This window comes from Apis florea, unplaced genomic scaffold (assembly GCF_048593485.1).
Source record: "Apis florea isolate Af1SG1 unplaced genomic scaffold, ASM4859348v1 contig_3068_pilon, whole genome shotgun sequence".
In the NCBI taxonomy this organism is placed as follows: domain Eukaryota; kingdom Metazoa; phylum Arthropoda; class Insecta; order Hymenoptera; family Apidae; genus Apis; species Apis florea.
In genome coordinates, this window is record NW_028256700.1 from 392,875 (window position 1) to 417,120 (window position 24,246).

Genomic DNA, 24,246 nt, shown 5'->3' on the forward strand with positions numbered 1-24,246 from the left:
TACCTTTCCTCCAACCCATCTAACGCTAAATATATTTCTCGAATTCGAGCAAAAATAAACGCTCGTATGAATGACTTTTTCGAGATTCTATTCTCTTTTATTTCTTTCACCTGCGCGATATTCTGGCGCGATATTCACGCATCTGAAATTCCACGCGTAGAGGAAAAAATTCGAACGCTTAAATTTAATTTCAAGCATAACAATTTTAAAATCACATCGAATCGTGACTGTGCGGAAATTCGGATGATACAAGCGAATATAGTTGGGTCTCGATTTATTTATAATCGTTACACCTAATTCATTCGCCACTTTATGCTTCACTCGTCTTCATCATCATCATTTTGAATGTAAAAATGGATAAAAACGGAGATGAATTTAAAGTAGTGCAGTTATGCGTGTGGATCATTCTAGATTGATTCATTAATCGGCGTGCATCTCGATCGTATCGAGTCGAACAATCCACTGAATCGTGGCCGTTCTCGATCAACGTTCGCTTTGTGCAAAATGTATAAAGCGAGAAAAATACCGGTTGAAATTGATACGCAAACACGATAAATCAAACGCACGATGATGATAATTTCAAAGCGCTTGGATAATAAATGTATCGATGTAACGAAAGAAAGAAAGAGACAGAGATTCCCGTGGTCGTTAATTTTAATTGACTATCCCGATCAAATATTCGTTTCGTACGTATTTCGCAAAAATTTAAACACGATGATGCAATCAATAATAATAATAATCGCTATCTGTTATTTCAATAACAGCCAATTTTGTTCACCATTGGATAATAAAGAAGTTTGAATACATATTCGATTCGTCGATTAAAATAACTTCGTTCCATACGAATTTAATCGAAGAATAAATGTTTAACGTTAAACGAATCGACATTTCATCCATTTTTATTCGAAGATTCAAGAGAATCATGCATCTGCTCGTTCCCTTCCAGTGTCTTGTAAACGTTGTGTTTCGTTACGTATCTTCTTTTTCGATTTCCACCGAAAATCCACGTATTTAATCGAAAATACCGAATTATGACATCGCAGATTTTATGCAGCGATAAAAAATGACGATTCGAATATTATTCAATGTGCACCTTTGTTAACCTTTCCTTCGAACCATCCGTGCTAAATATATTTCGCGGATTCGAGTAAAAATAATTCGCTGAATTTTTCGGGACACGACTCGTGTCTCTTTTTCTTCTTCTTTTCACCTGCGCGATATTCGCGTCATAAATTGATCCACGCGTTGAGAAAAATTAAATGCACGCATATTGGAGGAATCTGGGGATCGAGAAAGGAGGATGGAGTTCGAGGCATTTCATAAACTTGGAGTTTCGAAACTCGTCCATTTCGCTCGATTTCGAAGTTTCAAATTTTATTTCGACGAATTTTTAAAGATCGGGTTTCGCTACATCAAAAGGAGGATCGTGGGACGCGTTTAATCGCGCGATTTGTGAAGTTTTGCACAAAATTAGAAAGCACTTTAGATCTCGTGGACTTCGATAATTTCGACGGCTGGCTAAATTTCGAATTACGTCTCGATGAATTTAACGATAAAGTTTCCGCTCCATTTCCGATCAAAAGTTTGCCTCGAGTTAATGTTTAAATCGTTCTGATTTATGAAATTTAAAAAATTTCAAAAAACATTCTAAATTTCATGAAATTCGATAATTTCGAAAATTTCGAAATTATATCTCGATGAATTTAATGATAAAATTCCGCGCCATTTCTGGTCAAAAGATCCTAAATTTCATAAAGTTCGATAATTTTGAAAATTTCGACGGATTACGTCTCGATGAATTTAACCATAAAGTTTCCGCTTCGTTTCTAATCAAAAGTTTGCCTCGAATCGCGTATTTAAATCGTGATACGATTTATAAAATTTAAAAAATTCCAAAAAACATTTTAAATTTCACGGAGCTCAATAATTTTGAAATTTTCGAATTATATCTCGATGAATTTAACCATAAAGTTTCCGCTTCGTTTCTAATCAAAAGTTTGCCTCGAATCGCGTATTTAAATCGTGATATGATTTATAAAATTTAAAAAATTCCAAAAAACATTTTAAATTTCACGGAGTTCAATAATTTTGAAATTTTCGAATTATATATCGATGAATTTAACCATAAAGTTTCCGCTTCGTTTCTAATCAAAAGTTTGCCTCGAATCGCGTATTTAAATCGTGATATGATTTATAAAATTTAAAAAATTCCAAAAAACATTTTAAATTTCAATTTAACGACAAATTTCCGCTCTATTTTTAATCACCAAAAATTTCGAAGCATCGAGTCGCGTGTTTAAATCGTCATGATTTATAAAATTTAAAAAAAATCCCAGAAAGCATCCTAAATTTCACGGATTTCGATAATTTCGAAGATTTCAAATTATCTATCTCGATGAATTTAATAATAAAATTCCGCTCCATTTCTGGTCGTTAAAAGTTTGCCTCGAAGATCGAGTCGCGTGTTTTAAATCATCCTACGATTTATAAAAATTTAAGAAAATATCCCAGAAAGCAAAATCCTAGATTTCACGAGAATTTCAACCGGCCACCTAAATTTCGAATTACGAATCTCGAATTACGAATGGAACAAGGATCAACGATCGACGCCGATCGAAAGATCGAGCGCGATTTAATCGCGCGTCGTCGCGCGATTTCACCTTTCTAAACGCCGCCTGCCCTCCAGGTACTTTCCCCAAGGGCTTTCCAATCGTTCGAAACTGCCCGCCGACGTCTGGATCCGCTATAACTGTCCCGCGATTATGATCTCCAAGTCGTATGTGGGTGGCTAGTCGCGAGGAGAAGGACGCACGTGTACCAGCAATTTGCAGTATGCACGCCGTTTCGGAGGTTATAGGATCGCGGAAGGTCAAAGGGGAGAGAGAGAGAGAGAGAAAGAGAGAGAGAGAGAGAGAGAGAGAGAGAGAGAGAGAGAGAGAGAAATCTCGCACGTGGAAACGAAAACGAATCAACAACGAACTGATGATCCCTGGACACGAGTTTTGGATTAGTCGGAGGGGGGTTAGAAACGTGGAGGAAGCTACGGTTATGTTGATTGGTTAAAGTTTCAATTTAATTCATATATGCTGATGATTAAATCAGGCTGAATCGTAAGTAAGTAAATAGATTCGCAATCCGTGTTCAAAAAATATATAAATATATATATAGTAAATAGAAATGATAAATATAATAATAATAAAAAAGAAAAAAAATAAAAACATTATGATTCGCTCAATTAACCGATAATTATAATTGTTAGTGAATCTTGCGTCATGCTAGGGTTAGTGACTTATGTAAGTGTTTAGAGAAACACAAATATTATTTATGGATGGTTATTTACATTGATTTACGATGATAGTGAAATATTATCTTAGAGTTTGTCAGGATTTAAGTCGTTTCTGCATCGATTTCGGTAAATGAATGATAATAATTCTAGTTGTTGCGTGCCGTTGCAATACGGAATATTCCAAGAAATTATCAATGTAATCGCGTTATTAATGATGCTATTACTCAAATCTTTATCAATGACCCTTTTTGCTATAATCTTGCCACGAATTAAATTTAATATGATTCATATGTAAATTCTTGTTTTGTAATTGTTGTAAACGATAATACGAAATATATAATCGGAAAGATTAAATTTCAATGTTTCCCAATCGTTTCTCGAATTGCGATATTTTTTTTTTTTTTTTTTTTTAATAATCAAACGATACAGTCGAATAATAATTTGTCGTTAAAACCGATACAATTTTCGACAAAGTAAATATGATATATTAGAATCATACGAGATCATACGTTTAATCTGATAAATAGTAACGAGATTTTTAACGATATTCAACGTTTAAGCAAAATATTAACCGCGATGAAATGAAATTTTTCGAGATTATTAAACAGGCAAAGAGAGAAAATACGTTATATAATACAACCGCAGAATTACTAATGGCAATTTAAATTTTAATCTTAAGTTTTGATCGTAGTTTAATAACAAGAAGTGAATTGGCAAGTTGATAGTAATACAAGATATTCATTAATGATTATTAAAAATAGAGATTTCAATCGCTCGCACTTATTAATTTAATTTATTGATTTAATCCTTCTTACTTACAAACAAATCTTTACTAGAGACTCTCTAAAAAAAAAAAACGAAAAAAACGAAATATTTTCGTATTCTTATATATTCTACTTCCCTTTATTTATTCACATCAGAGAGATAATTAATATGAATATTATTAATCGATCGTATCAATATCATCGTTACATTATCGTAAGATACAAATTGTACAAACAACGCAATTTGAATCGAGGATCACGTAGTCTGACAATTTTTAAACGCGTACGCAGCGTTGACGTCAATCACGAATTATTCTGGATTGAACGGTGGGTTATATGATTTACGTGTGAAAATCGCGCATTGTGTCGTAAAATTCGTGCCGAAATGAGAATTACGTGCTGAAAATTCTGTATAAACATCGCGGTTTCTGCTGCAATTGATAATAATCCTTTGTGCGAGAACAAAATTGAGAATTTTGACCAATAATACGATGAGAATACGTTGAAGAGAAAACTAACCTTTCTCGAGTTGCAATCACCATGATTATATTGTTATTTTTGGAAAGAAAATTGTCGATCAATCTTTTTTTTCGCCAATTAGAATTAGAATCCTTTTTAAAATTTAAAAAGTTGAAATCAATTGATCGATTTCGAAAAATCTTTCGACTTTTCATCACACGATCTCCAAGTGTCAAACTTTCATCTTTGATTGAATCGAGTTGAAAGAGGTTAGGTTAACTCGTCTTAAATTTAAGGAAATCAAGGATTAGCTTCAAAAAAAAAAATTGTCAAATTTTCTAATAATCGTTTTCAAATATCGAATTTTATATAAAATTTTATATAAAATTTTCCCCTTGGAAGAGATTGGCATTTTTATAAGAGCACTCTTATATGAATTACAAGTTTATGTACCAGGACCTGCGTAACTGTATAGCGCAAATATCACATGCCTTCTATTCAAGCATAGAATGCAAATAAATTTTGCCACTCACGATAGTGTTAAGCGAGATAACGTGATGTAATTATTCACGATTCGTATTAACATACGATAATATCACGTGGATGGCGTTAGTCTCGTGACTCGTGACGCGACATTCTCTTCCTCTTGCCTCTGTGCAGCATTTTTTTTTTTTTTAATTTATTTAACGCGATACATTCAAAGTTGGCCATTGTTAATGTAGTCAAACATTTGTTACGTGCACGAATAATCATTATTCGATCTCGTATATATATTTTTATTTTTCGAATCGAGTTATAAAGTTAAATTAAATTAAAATATTTAACCTTAATTTCTAATTCAATTGTGATTCGATTGAAATTTAAAAAAATTTCAATTGAAAAATTCATTATCATCCATATATCATTACGTATTAAAATTCGTGGAGTGGAAAAAAAAAAGTTACGTTTATATTTTTTTTTTTGTTCTATATTTTTTTATGTCATGATCATAATGAACAAGTATACGGTTTCAAATTTTTCCTTTCTTTTTATATACGTGTCGATTGATACAATTTTACGTACAATATACGTATAATATATCAGTCGAAAAGTAAACCATAATTCTTTGTTTCACTTTGACTCATTATATTATCTTTTTATTCTTTATCGTACCATCCGTACCATCCGATTACGTGTTCCAAAATATCTTTGTCGAGAAAAAAAAAAAAAACTATTCACAATATGTATTTAATAATTATAATTATGATTATTCTACATCAATTATACTGCGCCCATATTGACGTAATATTCAAATTTGCCGATAGCACAGTTGAAACCACTATATCAAAACAAATTTCATAACCTACAAGCAGTTTTTCGTAACGTCAAAAGTCAAATGTTTAAACATTGTTACATCATAATAAGTTTCTTTTTTCAAGAATATGTACACAAGTTCGCATTTAATTTGAACAAATATGTATCACGAATTTATATATATTATTGGTTGGTTGTTCGAAAAGTAGTTTCGTTTTTTCACACGAGTGTCGCTACGAGTTTAGTATGTTCATTGCCATGAAAAAGAACGAAATTACTTTTCCAACAACCCAAATATATAAAGATACAAGATTAGAAACTTACTTTCGTAAACATGAATTTCTCTTTTCTTGAAAATCCCCCTACAAAAAAAGTCATTTCCTCGGTTAAAAATTCAGGAAGTAAAAATCCGAGGAGGAAATTAATAATATGGAAAAGATCTCTAACCAATAGATCGTGACCCACATCTCGAGTCGCGTCGCATCTGAATGAATCACAGTGCAAAAAAACCGCACTGCATATTATCTGTGTAGCGAAGAGCTGAAAACATAAATAAAACTCTAAATGTTGTAGTGGTAGCATTATACTCGCGTCGCGTAATCAATGCGACAAAGACGAGGTTGTTACGAATCCCATTCTTCTCGTGAGGGATCCGGTGCAGTGACGGTCGAACACGGCTCATCGAGGTTGTGCCACGCTAAATCGTTCGTCGCACATGTATATGTATTCGGGACGAAATATCGCTCGGTCTCTGCTCGATCATGATCTTAAGTGAAGCCGGTTCGAGCCAGCCATCGAGATGTCGAATTGGCTTTCAGTGACGTTAATCGATCAGGTCTTGAACTCTGTGAAAGATCTTTGAAAGGAGAGGAACGATCGATGTACCGACAAGTAACCGTGTACGGTTTGAAGTTTAGAAAAATTTCGACAAATAACAAAGATGATCATTTACAAATGAAGTTTAGAAAAATTTTGAGAAATGAGAGAAATGATTATTTTGAAATTTGGAAAAATTTTAATAAATAACAAAGATGATCATTTATAAATGAAATTCAGAAGAGTTTTGAAGTTGAGAAGTGAGAGAAATGGCTGAAATTTGGAAAAATGTTAATAAATAATAAAGATTATCATTTATATCTGAAGTTTAACAAATAAAAAGATAACCGTTTACTGAAGAAATTTTTAAAGAAATTTCAGCAAGCAAGAAAATGCTTCTGCAAGAATGCTTCAAATTGCAGATATGAAAAAAATTTTAGAAAAATTTTGAAAAATAAAAGAATGGTTTTTCAGATTTGCAATTTAGAAAAATTTCAATAAATAATAAAAATGATCATTTATATCTGATGTTTAACAAATAATAAAGATGGTCAAAGTTTGGAGAAATTTCGGCGAGCAAGAGAATGGTTTCATATCTGAAAAAATTTGGACAAATAATAGAAATGGTTACCTGGAGTTCGGAAAAACTTTTCCTCAAACTTAAAAGTTTAATTTCCAGTTTCCAATACATTTCTTGGGTCACTTCAAAATGACTTGCAATAACAAAGAAGCTTAAGAAAGAATCCAAGAAACCTTTAGAAAAGAGCCTAAGCTCATTATTGAAGATGTGCTTACAAAAACCCTTGAAAGACTTTACCAAGATATTATTGTTCGATCTAATCCAAGGTCTATGTTATCGTTAAGACTTAAGAGTTTAAAGAAATCTCGAGATAATTAAGCGTTAAAAACTTAAAAGAATATTGACGTACAATAAACAATATCCAATTCTTATTATTATAAAAATAATGGATTTTTATGCGCTATCTATAAAAAATCGATTTAACAATTTGACATTGAAATTCTCAATCGTATTTATTACTTCCTCTTCTACAACAGAAATTCTGTCTGAAGAATTATACAGGATCGATAAATCTGTATTAGAATCAAGGATAGGATAGTTGGCCAAGGATTATTTCCTTTCAATCTTAAGGGATGATTGCTGTTAACTTCCAAGGTTTGCGTCTTGATATTACGCGACATCGTTGCATCACGATCAAATTGCACGCAGAAACACAATCAAAAAGATACTCTCCTAATTATCAATTATTTCCAGAATTTCGACGTGAAGGATTCAATTCTTAATTTAATATTCTTAATTCCTTTTCTTTTTTTTTTTTTTTTTTTTTTTTAATTAAATCGATCAATTAATCGATCGATCCTCGCTCTAACAAATTTCTCGCAATGATTACACACGCACACACTTTAAATTCGATTGATAATTTATTACTCGTTGGATAAAAATTGCACACAACTTGTATACAACCGCAACGGCGCAACGGTACTTTTCCCAGACGTCGTAGACGTCGATAATTTCCAAGAGAAAAAAAGAAAAAAGGAAGAGGGGGAGGGGAGGGGGAGAGGGGAAAGAAGCGGGAAGAAACAGGTAGAGAAAAATGTTCGTCGTAAATCGAACGTTGAATATAAATGAAGTGGAACTTTCTGAGCTTGGAAGAATAGAACGCGTGGCCGCGAGACGAGATATATCGTGTTTCAACCGTGATAATAATAAATGGAGCAAGCTTACGTGCACGATTTACTAGTGTACGCGAAGGTTTTCACCTTCGTTCACGCGGATGTGTAAATAAACACTACTACTATTACTACTACTACTACTACTACTGATTGAACTTGATATTTTCTTTTCCGTGTATTCGTCAATTTACGGATATACGGATATCTTTTGTCACGAAGCCGAGCTCTATTTACATCTTTAATTCTGTCTCGCGTATTTTCTCGCGTTTTGAAAAAAAAAAAAGAAAATTCGCACCGTATATAATTTCGTCGTGTGTCTCTTCGTGCTGTATTTTCCACCGTGTTTCCCACCTTATCTTCTTTAAAAATAAAGTTCCATTAAGGACGTCGACGGTGAATGAAAGCAAAAAATATAAATCGAGCTTGGAGGGGAAAATTTGAAAGAGAAGATGGAAATTCTCTCTCTCTCTCTCTCACTCTCTCTGCGAACGACGTATTCTCGATACTGGTGACGATGAATCTTCATCGGTGACGTAAGAAAAAAAAAAAATTGCGAAAGCTGAACGCGCTCAAGGGAAGCTTTTTTTTTTTTTTTTTTTTTTTTTGCTTGACGTACCGTGAAATTTGAAAATCGATTAAACGGATGACGTAAATTTTCACGGTGCACACAGCTGTGCACAAATGTGAACGATGCATTCTTAAAGCGATTCGATTCACATCGACGCGCGATATTTTACAGGTTTTAAGAAAGGGGAGAGAAGAAATTTTATATTGTTATTAAGATGATTTAATATTTTTTTTTCGAATTTATAGTAGATTGATTGCTAGATGATCGTGAAAAGTGAAAAAAAAAAAAAAAATCGTTTCTATTCGTTAAATATGATCCATTATAGCTTCTTATCAGAAGCTGATAAGAAAATCTCTTCAAATTTTATTGCGATAATTTTACATCCACACGACTGAAATGATCTTGGATGATAGAATGATAGAATTTATTGAACTTCGAAGCGAAGCGAAAATATTCGTTTGTGTACACGTAACTTGGTAATTTTAATTTAATTGTAAGAAAAAAAAAATATTTTGAAAAATTAATCTCCGATTATTAGATGCCAACCAAATTTTCCCTTATTTTTCCCTAAGAACACGAAAAATAATGTCAAATAAATAGTGATGATAATAAATCAAAGAAATATCGATAAAAAATCAAATTTCAATAATATTATTATAGATAATATTACAATAACAAGAAAACATCGTCAAATTTACGTCTCTCAACAGTTAATTGTATTATTTTTTTTTTTTTTCCAGTCGGACATAAGGCGATATACATAATAAGTCGTGTCGAAATGGTTCCGGCGAAGGGAGAGGAAGCAGCGTAAAAAAATGATAAATAAACATCGCTACATCGTTCGTAAAGCTTGTAAACTCTCTGCTGTTTTGCGACATAAACGAGAGACTAATTAAGTCTTTTAAAATATTAGCAATTTTGCGCAACCTATTTTTCCAGCTCGCTCGCCGGAGGTAAATTCGCGTGTTGATTACGATTCATCAAGGTCGTGCGAAGAACAACTTGCCGATTGGAACAAGGTTAACGATTCTTCATTAAAGGTCATCTCGTGAAACGAATGTGTAATTGATTCCAAAAGATTTTTTTTTTTCTTTTATTTTTATTCCATTTCTTTATCAATATATCGATTGAATGAAATTGCACTTTATTTGTGGAATAATATATGCAATAATAACTTTTAATTCTAGGAAATTATATAGATATAACGTAATCGTGTTTCATCATACGTATATACGCGGATACAGAACTTTTATAATATTTTCAAGTTGGATCGAATCACAAATTGTATTGAATTCTTGACGTCTTTTCTCTTCTATAGATATCTCGCAAGAACACTAAATCGAAGGATATATTTATTCACGTAATAAAAACTCTTATCTCTTATACTTATCGTCGATGACCTAAGTGACACAGGCTATGTTAAGAATCTGAAGACCGATCTAAAAATAAGAACAAAGTTGTTCTATACAAAATATTTCCATTTCTCAGATTACCGTCGATGTTATTTCTTATCTTTACATTCCAAACAATTCGAAGCTGTTTTCCAAAAGATAATCACTGCGTTAACCTTTGTTCTCTTCACGATACACGTAAGAATTCAAATACAACATAGAAATCGGTACGATCAACAATTAGATCCTTTCGAACAATTTACAAAGCTTACAAAGATAAATTTATCTTTTAAAACACGTTCCATGTTGACCCTCAAAAATGAGCATTACGATTACCGATAGTAGATAATGATATGTGATTTATTTTAATTACGTTAATTAATGAGAACAGTGTCAAAATTACGATACGACGATTATGATATCGTGTATTTTGTGAAGTAATGGAAAAAAATGTAAAAAAAAAAGAGCAAAAAGAAAAAAAAACCACAATCGATCGTAAACGAAGAAAAGTCCTTACAAGATAATTTACCGATCGTCACAACGTGCTATTTGCACAGAAGTATTCATAGTTGCAGAGATCACGAGAATAATAATTTAAATTGACGTAATTCGATGGAACCGCGTGCAGATGAAGATAATCACAAGCACAGGGAATAATGGGTCGACAGTGGTACATATATCGATCGATAAAATTCGCATCGATAAAGATTGACTTTGATGACTAGCAATTACGTTGACAACGATACTGTAGACACTATGTATTATATATACGTAGATTTATTATTAACATTTCGATCTTATTCCGATCTTAAACTATTGTATGTATTCTGCAACTTGCTTCGTAGGGAATTTTGCAATTTTTACTTGGTAACAGTTTAATGGTTGCGATGGTTAAGTTGATTGGTTAAGTTAGGTTATGTTCATCAAAATCTATTCATTCGCGAACGAAATCTAATTCTTTTTAAATTTTTTAAATTTTTAAGGTATATATAAACTCAATTTTGCGAATTCTGAATTTTAATATCATAAGAATACGCGTTCGATAATGTAAAAGTTTGTGGATTTATAACGTCTGTTTTTATTACAACAAGTTTAGACTGGTTTTAATTCAAGATGCTTTGTGTGTTCAGTGAATCAATTATTGTTTGAACCAATATCACAGTATCAGCACAATATAGAATGCATTAAATATAAATCGCCTGAATAAATAATTTTTAATTAATAAAAAAAAAAAGTTACACATTTTTAATATCCAAATGACAAATGCACGTAATTAAAAAACATTCGAATGAATGATGGAACTACGTGCTTCGTCCTTATACGTATACATATATATCCAAGAATACAATCGAGTCGATATCTTTTCTGACGTAACGAAACATCGTCTATCATTTGATCTCGAGATGATAAAAAAAAAAAAAACGAAAATTCCACATGGGATCAAAACGTAAAGATTGAAAAATTTCCACTATACGTTATCGTTGCAACGCATACGGTACCGAGATATCGCGTTTTGGTCGTATTGTGATCGATAAGGAATTTTTATCAGAGGGGAAGCGGCTTAATAAATTATATTGGAATGAAAGGGACTTAGGATTCGTGAAGCACGCTATCAATCTTATCAGCCGCTCTCTCTATTGGGATCGCGAAATTCATTAATTAAATCTCTCTATTCCATCCGTATCTATCTATCGTTATCGTTATAATTCAATGGGATACTTAAGATACGATTTCTCGATCTTTCGAGATAAAAATGCAAAGATCAAAATTTTGCTGCAATTTTTACATATAAAAATTGTTCGTGAAATAATTTTAATTTCAAAGCTTCGTCCATACAATGTAAGAATTTGTCGCGTGTGATGAACAAAGAAGCTTTGCCCGAGAATTTTGATTCGACAGTGTTGCCATAGCGGTCTCGTGGAAAGATTTTTGCCAGATCGGGACAAGCGAAAGAACGATTCCACGGACGATGTTACCTAAGGAGGGAACTGCCAAAAACCAGCTCGAATACACGCATAAATGGTCATAGAGCAGGAACCCAGGAACGAAAGGTTCTGCGAGGAAACACTGTGTGAGGAGAGGGGAGAGAGGAGAAAGGAGGGACGAGATGTAAGTGGATGGTGGTTTTATGAGTCTCCCCGTCTGCATTCCATGGCGCAGCCAACAACCTCGCAAGTATACATTTGCGGCATGGAGGCAGAGAGACGATGGGGAAGGAGATAGAAAATGCAGCAAGGCGTACAAGGAACCAAGGGGCCAAAAACAAAGGTAAAAATTCAATAGGAATGCGCGTTTCTCTCTCTCTCTCTCTCTCTCTTTTTTTTCTCTATTTTCGATGGGATGAGAATTTGAATTTATTTTCGTCAAAAATTTTCCAGATAGAAGGGAAAGGACAATGACTCATGGACGATTCAAAATGGCAACGAATAAATGTTAATTTCTTTAACGTATATTTTTTTTTCTGGAAAATGCGTAGATTAATTTTTTAGAAAAAAGTAGGATTCTCCTTTTAAAATTTTTCTCATTTTTTGAAGAGAAAAAAAAAAAAACTTCGAATGTTATTCTCCTTGCTGCGGCAATATTATTCAAAAGTTGTTAAACCGAACGTTTTTGCCAGAGAAACATTTCTCTTCGAAACATGTACTGCGAATAAATATACATACGTGTGTAATTTGAAATATTCTAAAAAGGTTTCTAAGTCTGGAAAACGCAGAGCGTCTAAATCGAGCGTCGTTCGAAAAAGGCGAAACAGAGCGAAGGCGGGATTGAACGGAGGGAGATCGAAAGGGGAAGGATCTTTGAGAGAGAATGTCGGTGCAGTAGAAGCATCCTGTGGAAGGAAACAAGAAGCAAATAAATAAATAGGGCTACGTCCATGGCAACGAACAAAGAGGTTAGGCTCCGCCAAACCAGAGAGGTGGACGAGGTGAACGAGGAGAAAGAGACGAAGAAAAAGAAGGAGCTTCTTGGAAAGGTTCCAAAGATTAGAACCTGTTCTTACTTGTGGGAAACGAACATCCCACAGTTAGCACAGAGACGTCTTCAAGAGACATCTGTTAACGCCCTTCCTTTTTACCTACGTGTACCATTTCAACTACAATTTATTGAAAAATTAAAAATAAAATGTATCACGGATTAAATGATATGTTCAGAGACAGGTTAGAAAAAGAACAGTATACTTTTGTGTATCATTTCAATTACATTTATTGAAAAATTAAAAATAAAATATATTTTCACGTATTAAATAATATCTTCAGAAACAGGTTAGAAAAAGTACACACGAGTGCACCATTTCAACTACAATTTATTGAAAAATTAAAAATAAAATTGTCACGGATTAAATTATATGTTCAGAAACAGGTTAGAATTGAAAAGTACACCTTCGTGTATTATTTCAACTACAATTTATTGAAAAATTAAAAATAAAATTGTCACGGATTGAATGATATGTTAAGAAACAGGTTAGAATTGAAAAGTGCACACGAGTACATTCTCGGTCAAAAATCTCGAGGCGATTAATTATATTTACGTGTAAATTGGTCGGTTATTAAAGAAATTACATTAATTTTAACACATCTGCTATCTAGAATGTGACCACACGTTTCGTGAAATTAATCTCCAGAACGTTCGTCGAGTGTGAATTTAATTTAACAAAAATGATTTTTGCGATAAATATGCAAATAACAATTACAATGCAATGGATCGTGTCGAGTGATCGATGGTAACGTGTCGATGAATGTGTTCTTTATGCAAATTTTTGCCGATCACAAAGTAGCAAAATGAATAATACGATGGCAAAAATTTGCCGTATCGTTGGAGGGAAACGAAGAGAAAGTTGCTTAATTGATAAAAGGGGAAAGTATGGGTTTTAATATCGTAAAAAGATAAATAATTGCCTTGTTAGAATTGGAGGAGATCGGAAGTTGGAAAGAATTAAAATTTTAATGAAAAACAATCTAGAATCCCGGATACGATCATTTTTAATCTTTCTCACTTTTTCCTTATGAATTTCATGCTCGTTGATTTTTCATATTTTTCTTGAAAACGCGTATGCGGATACCAAGATATTCTTTTTTATTAATTAATACAAAATAAGAGAATTACATCAATGATACAATCAATGATACGATTTGATGTTTGGCTAGTATTTTTTTTCTTTTTTTTAAATTATACGAAAAAAAAAATTTTACGAAGAATTTTTTATCTTTTTCGTATTATTTATTATTTCAAAGATCGCGAGAAGGAATTACGATTCCCGGAGTTAATATGAGTAAACACAATAGAAGATATTGTTGAATGTATTTTGCATTTCCGTGGAAACCAGACAATTGATGTTTCTCTGAAAATTTCGTGGTATCTTTATACGCACGATTTAACGACCACACGTACGAAGAAATACGTTACAACGTTTTTTTAAGACGTATTTTTCGAATGAAAAATGTATTTGGCGCGAGAACAAAGTCCTAAAATTTTCAACGAAATAACATTAAATCGTCGTGTGTTAAATACGCACGACGAATATGCTTCGTCAGAAATCTATACGATCAAACTTCTTTACCGATAAAGCGACGCATGCGTTCAAAAATTATTAAAACGGACAAACGAAAGTTTTAATGCGAAGCATTATATTACACGTTAATCTGTTGATCCAGAAAAATCTATAAAATAAAAGTACATATACCTTTTGCTGAATTCTAGACCAATTTTACAAAATGAAATCGTCGATCGAAAATAGAAAGTCGTCAAGAAGCTGGAGAAAAAATATAGAGAGGTTATATTATATACTTCGTATAAAGAAACAAATAATGAATAATGGATAAGGAAAATAACGAGAGAACCTGCGTATGATGGACAGAAACTCGTTTCCACATTGTAGCAGGTACGTCGACCAAGTGCACGACCCTCGAAGGACGTTCACCAGCATCCAACCTCTCCCTCTCCTCGTTTCATTCGGCGGAGACAACGGCGAAGAAGGAGATTCCAATTCAAGGACACGGCCATTAATTTCGTAACTACTGCTTCGTGAGCTGCATCGCATCTTTACGGATCATTGAAATCTCGCGAAGGAGATTCGGTCGCAACAAGTGGAATGTGCTTTGAGCTCGTGCCAGCTCGTGCCAGAGATTGGATTAAAAAGGATTTTCAGGTTAGATTTTTAGGTTAGGTTATAACAGATATTGTATATCGGCATTTCTTCGATCGATTTACGCGATTTATTAAAAGTTGTGCATGGAGAGAGAAGTAGATGGTACAATAGTATTTATGCTGCTAAGAAAGATTAACGTTAAATTTAATGAAACAGGGGTCATCGGTGATCCATGATAATTAAAGATAATTAAAGATAATGAAAGTTTTCATCAAGGAGGAGAAGTTCGTTTCACTGATCAAACAACGTGGGCGTGGATAAAAAGAGAATGCACATAATCGTTGTGTGTCTTTATAATGAAATATTATTATATAGCGTAACCTTTGCACATCTAGCTTCAATGAAAACTAATATTTAAAAATCAATATTTAAATATATTAATGTGTAATAAATACATATGTGTATATATATTGTAAAACTTTACATGTATAATGTATAATACATGATCTAAGACTTTTTTACATAATATTATATGCTACAAATTTCAGAAATAAAATTAACCGAGCGAAAAATGAACGTTTTTCAAAAAATTTTGAAGAGAAACAATCCTGCATTAAACGAGAGAGTAGATAATAAAAAGAGTAAATAATTGTACGTACGAGCGGTTAAGCAGTATTGGATTTGAAAGCAAGGAGTATAGAAAGAGTTGGCGAATGGTTAATCTCTACGAAACAACGAGAGAGAAGCGAGCCTCTGGAAAATTTATTCGATTATAATACACCTTATTATTTGTTTCGACATAGAATTACAATTTTTCTGACGTAAGATATAATTCTTCTTTGGTCTAAGGTATAATGCCTTATCATCGATCCACGACGAGAATAGAATACGGGATAAAAAAAAAAGTAATGGAATATTTTTCAGCGGACAATGGAACACGGTCGCATTGATTTATCAATGATGCCGGAACGTCATTCAATGGCGGTTTAAAAAAATTACGCGTCACTTTCTTCGCATTTCTTTCTTTCTTTCTTTCGCATTTTCAATAAAATTTTTCCATTCTTCTCGACACGAAAGCCTGTCAATCTTGACCATTGAAATTCGTTACTCGTAAATAATAACATTACGAGATTAAGTTAGGTTAGGTTAGATTTTACGTATTATTAACTTTTTCGAAATTTAGATGCAAAACGATTAACGACATAACACAATTATGCACGAAGTGTTACATGTATCGTTTCATTTCGATCAATCAAACTTTTGCGGATCGATTACGTACAATGTAATTATGCTTCCAGTTATCCTTGAACTTTTGTACCGTGATATTACGTTATTAACGTTCGATTCATGAACGACATTAAAATAAGATATTTATAGAAAATGCTACCTGACAGACACATTTTACTCGTATAAACCGGTAATTTTGTAAAATTGATAATAATTGAACTCAAGTTCGATAAATGTATCTTTCTTTGTACGACGTAATAACATATGGTATGTATTATTTTGAGGTTAAACTGTAATTTAATATATAACGAAAATATCACTAGTTAGAAAGTTCTATTAAAAAAAATTTAAAAAGACCCTTGTTCGATATGATTCACACGCAAGATTCTTTTTTTTAAAATAATTTTTATGGCTAAATGTACATAAATTGTAATACGTGATGTCAAAACAAGTAATATGTATGTGTGTATATATATAGTATTGAAAAAAAAAACAAGCGAAAGATTAAATTTATTCCAAATATTTATTCGTATAGTGTAAAAAAGAATATTAAAATTTATTGATATCAATTGTTATTGTTAATTTTTCAGATAATTACTTCAAAAAAATATATACAAATTAATATTAATATTAATATTTAAAACTATATATGTAATATATTCACAGTTTTCCAAATTTCTTTATTTCCTTTTAAATTTAAAAAATTTGAAACTAAAGTTTACGTTATATAACATTAAAATCATAAAAGAAAAAAATCATCGTGCATATATTCACGATTTTATTTATTATTTAAATTATAATCAATATCAAGTATGATGTAATATTAATAAATAGTTAAAAATGTTAAACGATCGTCTTTATGGAGATAGTCGATAAAGGAAATGACGAATCGAAAAATTGGCGCGCATTTACATCTTTCGTAACGAGATTCGACTCGTGGAAGAAACGCAAAATAATCGCGCAATCGGCAAAGGTACTTGTTTGCCGTTCGCATTTGAACCGATGTTATATCATTTTCTTGCACGATGAACGTTGGCTAGATCGTCTGAGATCGAGCCAATAAGAACCTTGAAACGATTTTCCTGTCAAAACTCGATTAATTCGATTATTGGATTCAAGGTTGTTGGATTAACTATAATTAAGCGAGAACGCCAAGTACGAGCAAACATAGAGCAAACATACAACACGATGCCATTACACTTTTTTCACGTTTACAAAGAAAAAAAAAATGTATCTATGTAAACACGAAGCAATAGGATCGATGTTTCTGTTTCTTATTCTTCTTCCTTCAACAATATAAAAAAAATTCTATTATCAGTGACACTCAAATTATATCAAATCGCAACTTTCTTTTATAATATATATATATAATTTTCTTTTAATATATATAAATGAATGAAAATTGAATCTTTTTTTCATATCTAAATAAAAATAATAATAACAATTAAAATGTTAAATTAATTTATTGATAGAATCTGATTATAACTCATTTTATATATTCATTTTAATAAATATGATTATAAAGTAGTATTTTATTATTCAGATTATTTAAATAAATACGATTACTGTCGAAAGACGTATTAAATATAATAAATAAAATATATTTTCGTTTTCAATCAAAGAACATCTCGTTAGAATATCATTCAAGTTTATTCCATTTTTTTGAAATTACAATCTATTATTATTATTCCAACATTTTCTTCTCAGTCAAATTTCAACAAATATTTCTGGAACAATGCTTCTCAACTCGGCAAGAATTTCTTTCGAGAATATACTATATTGTCATATATAAGTGAATATTGAGAATGATTGCTCGTGAAAAGTGAAAATTTTCATTCTCAAAGAGTAGTATCCATTAAAAAAAAAAAAAATTATTTTTCAAATGTATTCACTCAAAAAAAAAAAAAAAAAAAAAAGATATCGCCAATCGTTCAATGACAATGAAACTTTAAAAATTTTTCTTACCTTAGAAAATTTATGGGGGAAAGGAAGAGATCGCTATTTCCAACATTTCTATTCCAACATATGAAAAGAGAACCGCAACTCGAAAGAGAGATTAGGAAGCAATGTTCTAGAATTTCTACAAGCGTATACTATACTCCATCCTCGTTTTCCACGACGAAGTAACCGGCCATATATTATTAACCCCGAACGTCGATTTGACCTTGAGATTTTAATCCAATGAATTTCCCTTCGACCTCGCGTGTAGAAGAACGCGATTCGCGTCCTATGACATAACCGAAGACACGATGTGTAATGCACATATCTATACGTTATTACGCCGTTCTTTTTCTAATATCATTATATCTGACAATACCGATAAACTTAATCACGATCTTTCGCCTTCCTCGAATACGAATTTATTTTACGTTCCGCATGCATCGCCTCCCCTCCAATTATCCGAGGATAATTCGATAATTATCACGAGGAAAGAAAAGAAGTTGGGTCGCGAGTGATGCGCGAGCCTCGTGCTAGCAAGTAAATATTTGATTATCAATTTTAACCATTTTCCAAGTATTTACAATTAGTCAAGATGAGACGATGAAATTAACTAATTTGCAAGCCTGCCGCACATATTTATATAATTTGCCGTTTTTTTTCCTCTTTTTTTTTTTTTTTTTTTTTCCCCTCAATTTCATTTAGCATTCTGTTAAATTTCCATGCGTATCGTCGAAATGTATGCACATACATTAGATAAAGCATGCGCCGCGATAGATTAATATTAGAACGATAAATTTTAATAATAATAAATTTTATTAATAAATTTTAATAAATTAAAGAATTTGTTCGCGATAGAAATGAACGTCAATCACGTTGAAAATGATATTTAAATTAATCGTTGGTATAAAAGTCAAATACAATTTATTATATTTTATTATTTATTTTGCTTTTAAAAATTTTATCAAATTATATTTAAACGTTTGTATTTCCTTAGGAGTTTAAGCATCGTTTAAGCATCAGATGATATCCGTGTCAACAATATTTGACCGTGACTCGTCCCTTTTCATTGTATTAGTGTTAAATTTCTAAACAAGTTTAACGGTATAATACAAAATTTTTCGAATATTAGATGTATATAAATAACGTGTTTGTCTCGTCATTTTGAGTCATTGCTTGCTTACCGTATCGACAATTAGTATCTTATTCCTCGATTTTTGCTCGTTAAAATTTTCTTTTTTCCGAGATGGGTCTAAATATTCATAATGATTATTTCCTATCTCGATTTCAAATAAAATTTTCTCGTTTAAAAATCGTAAGAAGTATGAAAACTAGAGTCAGGATTCGTGTTATTAATAATTAAACAATAAAATAGAATTAAGAAGAGAAATTTGCATGGTAAAAATAAGTGTTAAGCAATAGAAACGCGTGGAAGGAAGGAATTCAAGACAGAGGACGTGTTCATCAGCAGGAAGTAAGTACTAAAAATTACGTTATAATACATGGATAATTTCATTAATTGCGTCCTACGTTTAAAAATATTTCTAATAAGAAAATTCGTCTCCTTCTAATGGCAATAAAGACCAAATATTATTCAGAAATAATAAATTCAAGAAAATTTAAAAGAAACCATTCACATATATTTTTATGCTATTCGATACAATGCTATACGATTATTATTAAAATTCCTTGTCTTGTTATTTTTACTATTCACTCAAAGGTTAACATCGACAAAATGATCATTCTGGCCAAAAAAAAAAAAAAAATTTAGCAATGACAAATAACAATTTTTTTTGCGTTTTTTTTGTTTCTTTTCATTTCTATTTTTATCTTAAATCACGTACAAAAAATTTCCACAAACGATATTCAGATTGGAAAAAATAAAATCTACAAAGTTTCTCCTTTCGTAATTTGTCAATTTATCAATATTATTAATCAATGTTGAAGAATCTTGGTTTTTTTTTTTTTTCTTTTTTTCTTCAAACGAAATAACTTCGAGAAACACGTTTGTGAAAAAAGTGAACAGGCAACAGACCCGGTTACCTATATCTATTACCTCTAATCCACAAGAATCCAGTATTTTTCTCTGAGAAAACCGATGGCCATAAAACGAGACAAGTCTGGCACGATATCAACAAGCGAAACGGAAGTAAACAGAGAAAAAAAAGTCGTGGCGGAAGCCCCCGTGAAACAGGCTCGTGACTAAAATCGCTTTAATACGAGGTCATCCATGAAGGTCAGGGGGTCTAAGTCCCTTGCATGATCGATCCACCGCAGATGGAAGTTTCCACTTTCGTGGTTGCCGCCATCGTTTCGACTTATCTTCATTGAAAAATCACTTGCCGCTATCGTGGCGCGCGAATTGTCCCGTTTCAACGCGAATTTCATCATGTTGCTCTTTATCTTCGTGAAATATTAATTCACGGGAATGGTGATGAAAAGAGATACGGTGGTGGCGATTCGTTTTTTCCTCTGTTATCTAGCCGACACGATGATCGACAATACGACATCACACAGAACAGTGTAACATAAAAACGATCACAATTTTATGTGGAAAGATTTCAATTACGAGTCTAGTTTAGAGTCGAGGGAAATATTTCTAAAAAAAAAAAATTCTACGAGAGAAATTGAAAGTTTTGCATGTAAATAATAAATGTACATGTACAAATATCCATCGAACGATTTTGGTCGACCTTGGAGAGAAGTCGACCAAACATATGTCAACAAACTTGCCTCGTAGCAAGACTCGTAATATCTCGTATATATTTCCACCTTGAAATTGAAGTTAAATCCTTTTGCCTGATGAACGTTAGATTTAACCTCTCTCAAATTTTCTCTTCGTTCAATGCGCAATTTCACGATAAATTCCTATTTAATTCTACATTATCCGACTAAAAGAGAAACTAATAGTTTCTCCGTGCAAGTTTCTTGCGGAATAATCAATAAATTCATCGAACTCTGACTTATACCGTCTATTCGACACATTATAAATAATTATTGCTTCGTACAATGATATAATATAGTAAACAGAAAAACGTTCGTTCGACGTTCATTGGCCAATGAACACATGACACGAGTTAACCACGAGTCTGATAACTCGTTCGATTTGTAAAAATGACAAAAACGGAGAATTTCGATGAGCAACGAACAGATAAATATGTACTAGCATTCGAGGTAGGAAGGAGGGGGAGGGGGAGAGAGAGAGAGAGAGAGAGAGAGAGAGAGAGAGAAGTGGCGCGCGCAAATCATCGATTCTCTCGGCAACAATTCTGCAATGCGTTTTTTATCGAGGAAAGTCAGTCATTCGAGGAAGAATGAAAAAAATTAATGGTCCTGAGATGCATAAATTTCTATTATTGCGGTAAACCGCAAATACAAAACGAAACATTCCAACTTCCTTTTGTTTTCTTAAAAGTTTTTACAAAGAATGGAATCGATTAGGTTGGCTCGTCGAATTGGCTGAGATCGAACGATCAAACGACACACAAAGTTTAATATCGAATTACAGTGTTTGAAAACCAATATCTGAAAATAATTTTTGAGGAATTTTTTAAGAGTGGCGAAGTAACATTAAAAGAATGGCCGCAATTATTTTTATTTATATAATTATTTATATAAGATATTTTATAATGAAAATTTAATTACATAGAAATTAAACATTACGTTTACTTTATTAAAAATGTTTGGGGGGATTTCAAAAAAGGAGGAGGGATTGCAAATTATTATTCGACTATAAGAGGAGGATCATATATATATAAAAAAAAAAAAAGATTAGGAAACACCAAAATCTCAAACGAGCAACGCATTAAAGTTTTACGAATTTTAAATATTTTTCGATAATACAAATATATAAGTATTGATATTACTGTAAAAACAGATCATAGCATCTGGTCCGCATTCTCGACAATGTTTGAACCTAAAAATTTCTGTGGAAATGCAAATCGACTTTCTCTGGTTAACGCTAAATAATTACCGTATACATTAAAATAAAATATATGCGATGGCCGCATAGTTCAACGTAATGAAATTCTAAGGTGATGCGTCGCGACGTTTAGTTATAAATAATTATTAGATCGATGTTTAAAAGATGTTCACATGCTTCGCATTAGAAATTTGTTTATCCTTGGAATACTTAAAAAAAAAAAATTAATACATTTTTAAAAAGATTTTAAAAAGATTTAAAAAAAAAGTATACATGTTGAGAATCGATTAAAATTATAAATTAGTAAAATTAATTGCAATCGTTCATTCCATTGTAACAACGACATAATAATATACAAATTGCGAAATTTTAGAAGAAATCGAGCAATTATATTCGATCGAAGCCAAATAATTAAGCGAAAGCTTGTTAATTTTTTTTTTTCGCTTTTGTAAACTTTTGACAAAGGGAATATACATTTTTCATAGATAGACATTGCTTGCACGATCCTCCCCGTTACAGTATATACATAGTTATCGCTGCAAGAGGAAAGAAACCAAGAAGAATCGTAAGAATCACGTGTGAGCCCGGTCGATTATTTGACGAACACGTTGCGATCACGCGGCTTCGTCTCCGCGCTACGTCTCGCCATCGGAGTTTCACGATCCGCCCCGAATCGAGCCGCCTAGCCTGAACAACCAGATGGCTCTGTATAGTATATGTACAATCTCGATGGAAATGTATCGTATCCTCCTTTCACGATCGCCTCGAAAGTAACGCGATTTCATATTAAATTCTCTCGACCCGCGACTCGAGCCAATTAGATCGAAATATTGCCGCAATTCAGTGCAATTAAAAGGTTTTCGCCGTTCTAATTAAGCAGTATATACATTCGGATTAAACGAAATGATTTTTTTTTCTTTTTCCGTTAAGAATTTATCGTATCTTCGAAATATGCTTCGAGCGTGATACAATAATAGCTTAAATCCTTAAAGTAAATCTTCAATAATTGAATGTTTCGCAATGAGTTTTCTTCGTGAAATTTTTAAAAAGGAAATTCAATCGAATGAACTTGATCGGAAATAAAACATGTGTAAATTTATCTACATTGCGATACGCATTTACATACTTCTAATATCATATGATGTACTACAAAGAATAAAAGTTTGCCTGGACTATGGAATCATGTGAATGTTATTGTTTTATCGTTCGAGTAATCCGTCGGAATATTTCTATATTTCTATCTGTGACACTATCTAAACGGAACTACATTGAACTGATACACTACACTGTGCAACCGCAATTAATCGGCCAAAAAAAAAAAAAAAAAGAAATTTGATTAGAAAAAAAAAAAGAAACAAAAAAGGAAGATACAAATATGAATAATATCAGAAAAGTTATAATCGAAAAAAAATAATCTATAATATAATATAAATATAAAAGAAAATCATATAATAATCTATCTTATGATATCTAAATGAAAATCTTAAAGTTAATTTATTTCCATTGATGAAAAATATTTTACAAAAAGAAAATATCAATTAAAAGAATTTTAGTTTAAATATACAAACAAAATTTAATTTATTAAATAATAATAAAATAAAATAATAAAAATTTAATAATAAATTTGATAAATAAATGCAATTAAACATATCAAAGGAATGCATACATATTTCAAAATTAAAATTTTTAAGTGCTTAAACATTTCATGATTTCATCGTAAAATATTTGAAATACAAAAATAATATTAGATTTTTATTACAATTTCCTAAATAAAGATTTACATTTTTTACCATCTTTAATATTT

At 31.8% G+C, this 24,246-nt stretch overlaps 1 protein-coding gene and 3 long non-coding RNA genes across 5 annotated transcripts in view; 2 read left to right on the forward strand and 2 right to left on the reverse strand.

Annotated features, from left to right (window-relative positions):
* Pino (protein pinocchio) overlaps nucleotides 1-24,246 on the reverse strand; it is a 50,535-nt gene that overhangs the window by 18,306 nt on the left and 7,983 nt on the right. The window lies entirely within an intron of this gene.
* LOC147657591 (uncharacterized) lies at nucleotides 5,533-7,631 on the reverse strand. The gene is made up of 4 exons (XR_015292080.1): nucleotides 7,250-7,631; nucleotides 6,250-6,342; nucleotides 6,127-6,164; nucleotides 5,533-5,695 (listed from the first exon to the last, which is right to left on the reverse strand). It is a non-coding gene; the product is annotated as an uncharacterized LOC147657591 (long non-coding RNA).
* Nucleotides 12,388-13,519, forward strand: LOC147657592 (uncharacterized). Its single transcript, XR_015292083.1, has 2 exons — nucleotides 12,388-12,537; nucleotides 12,648-13,519. It is a non-coding gene; the product is annotated as an uncharacterized LOC147657592 (long non-coding RNA).
* On the forward strand, nucleotides 14,677-17,216 carry LOC147657593 (uncharacterized). Its single transcript, XR_015292082.1, has 3 exons — nucleotides 14,677-15,040; nucleotides 15,146-15,415; nucleotides 15,904-17,216. It is a non-coding gene; the product is annotated as an uncharacterized LOC147657593 (long non-coding RNA).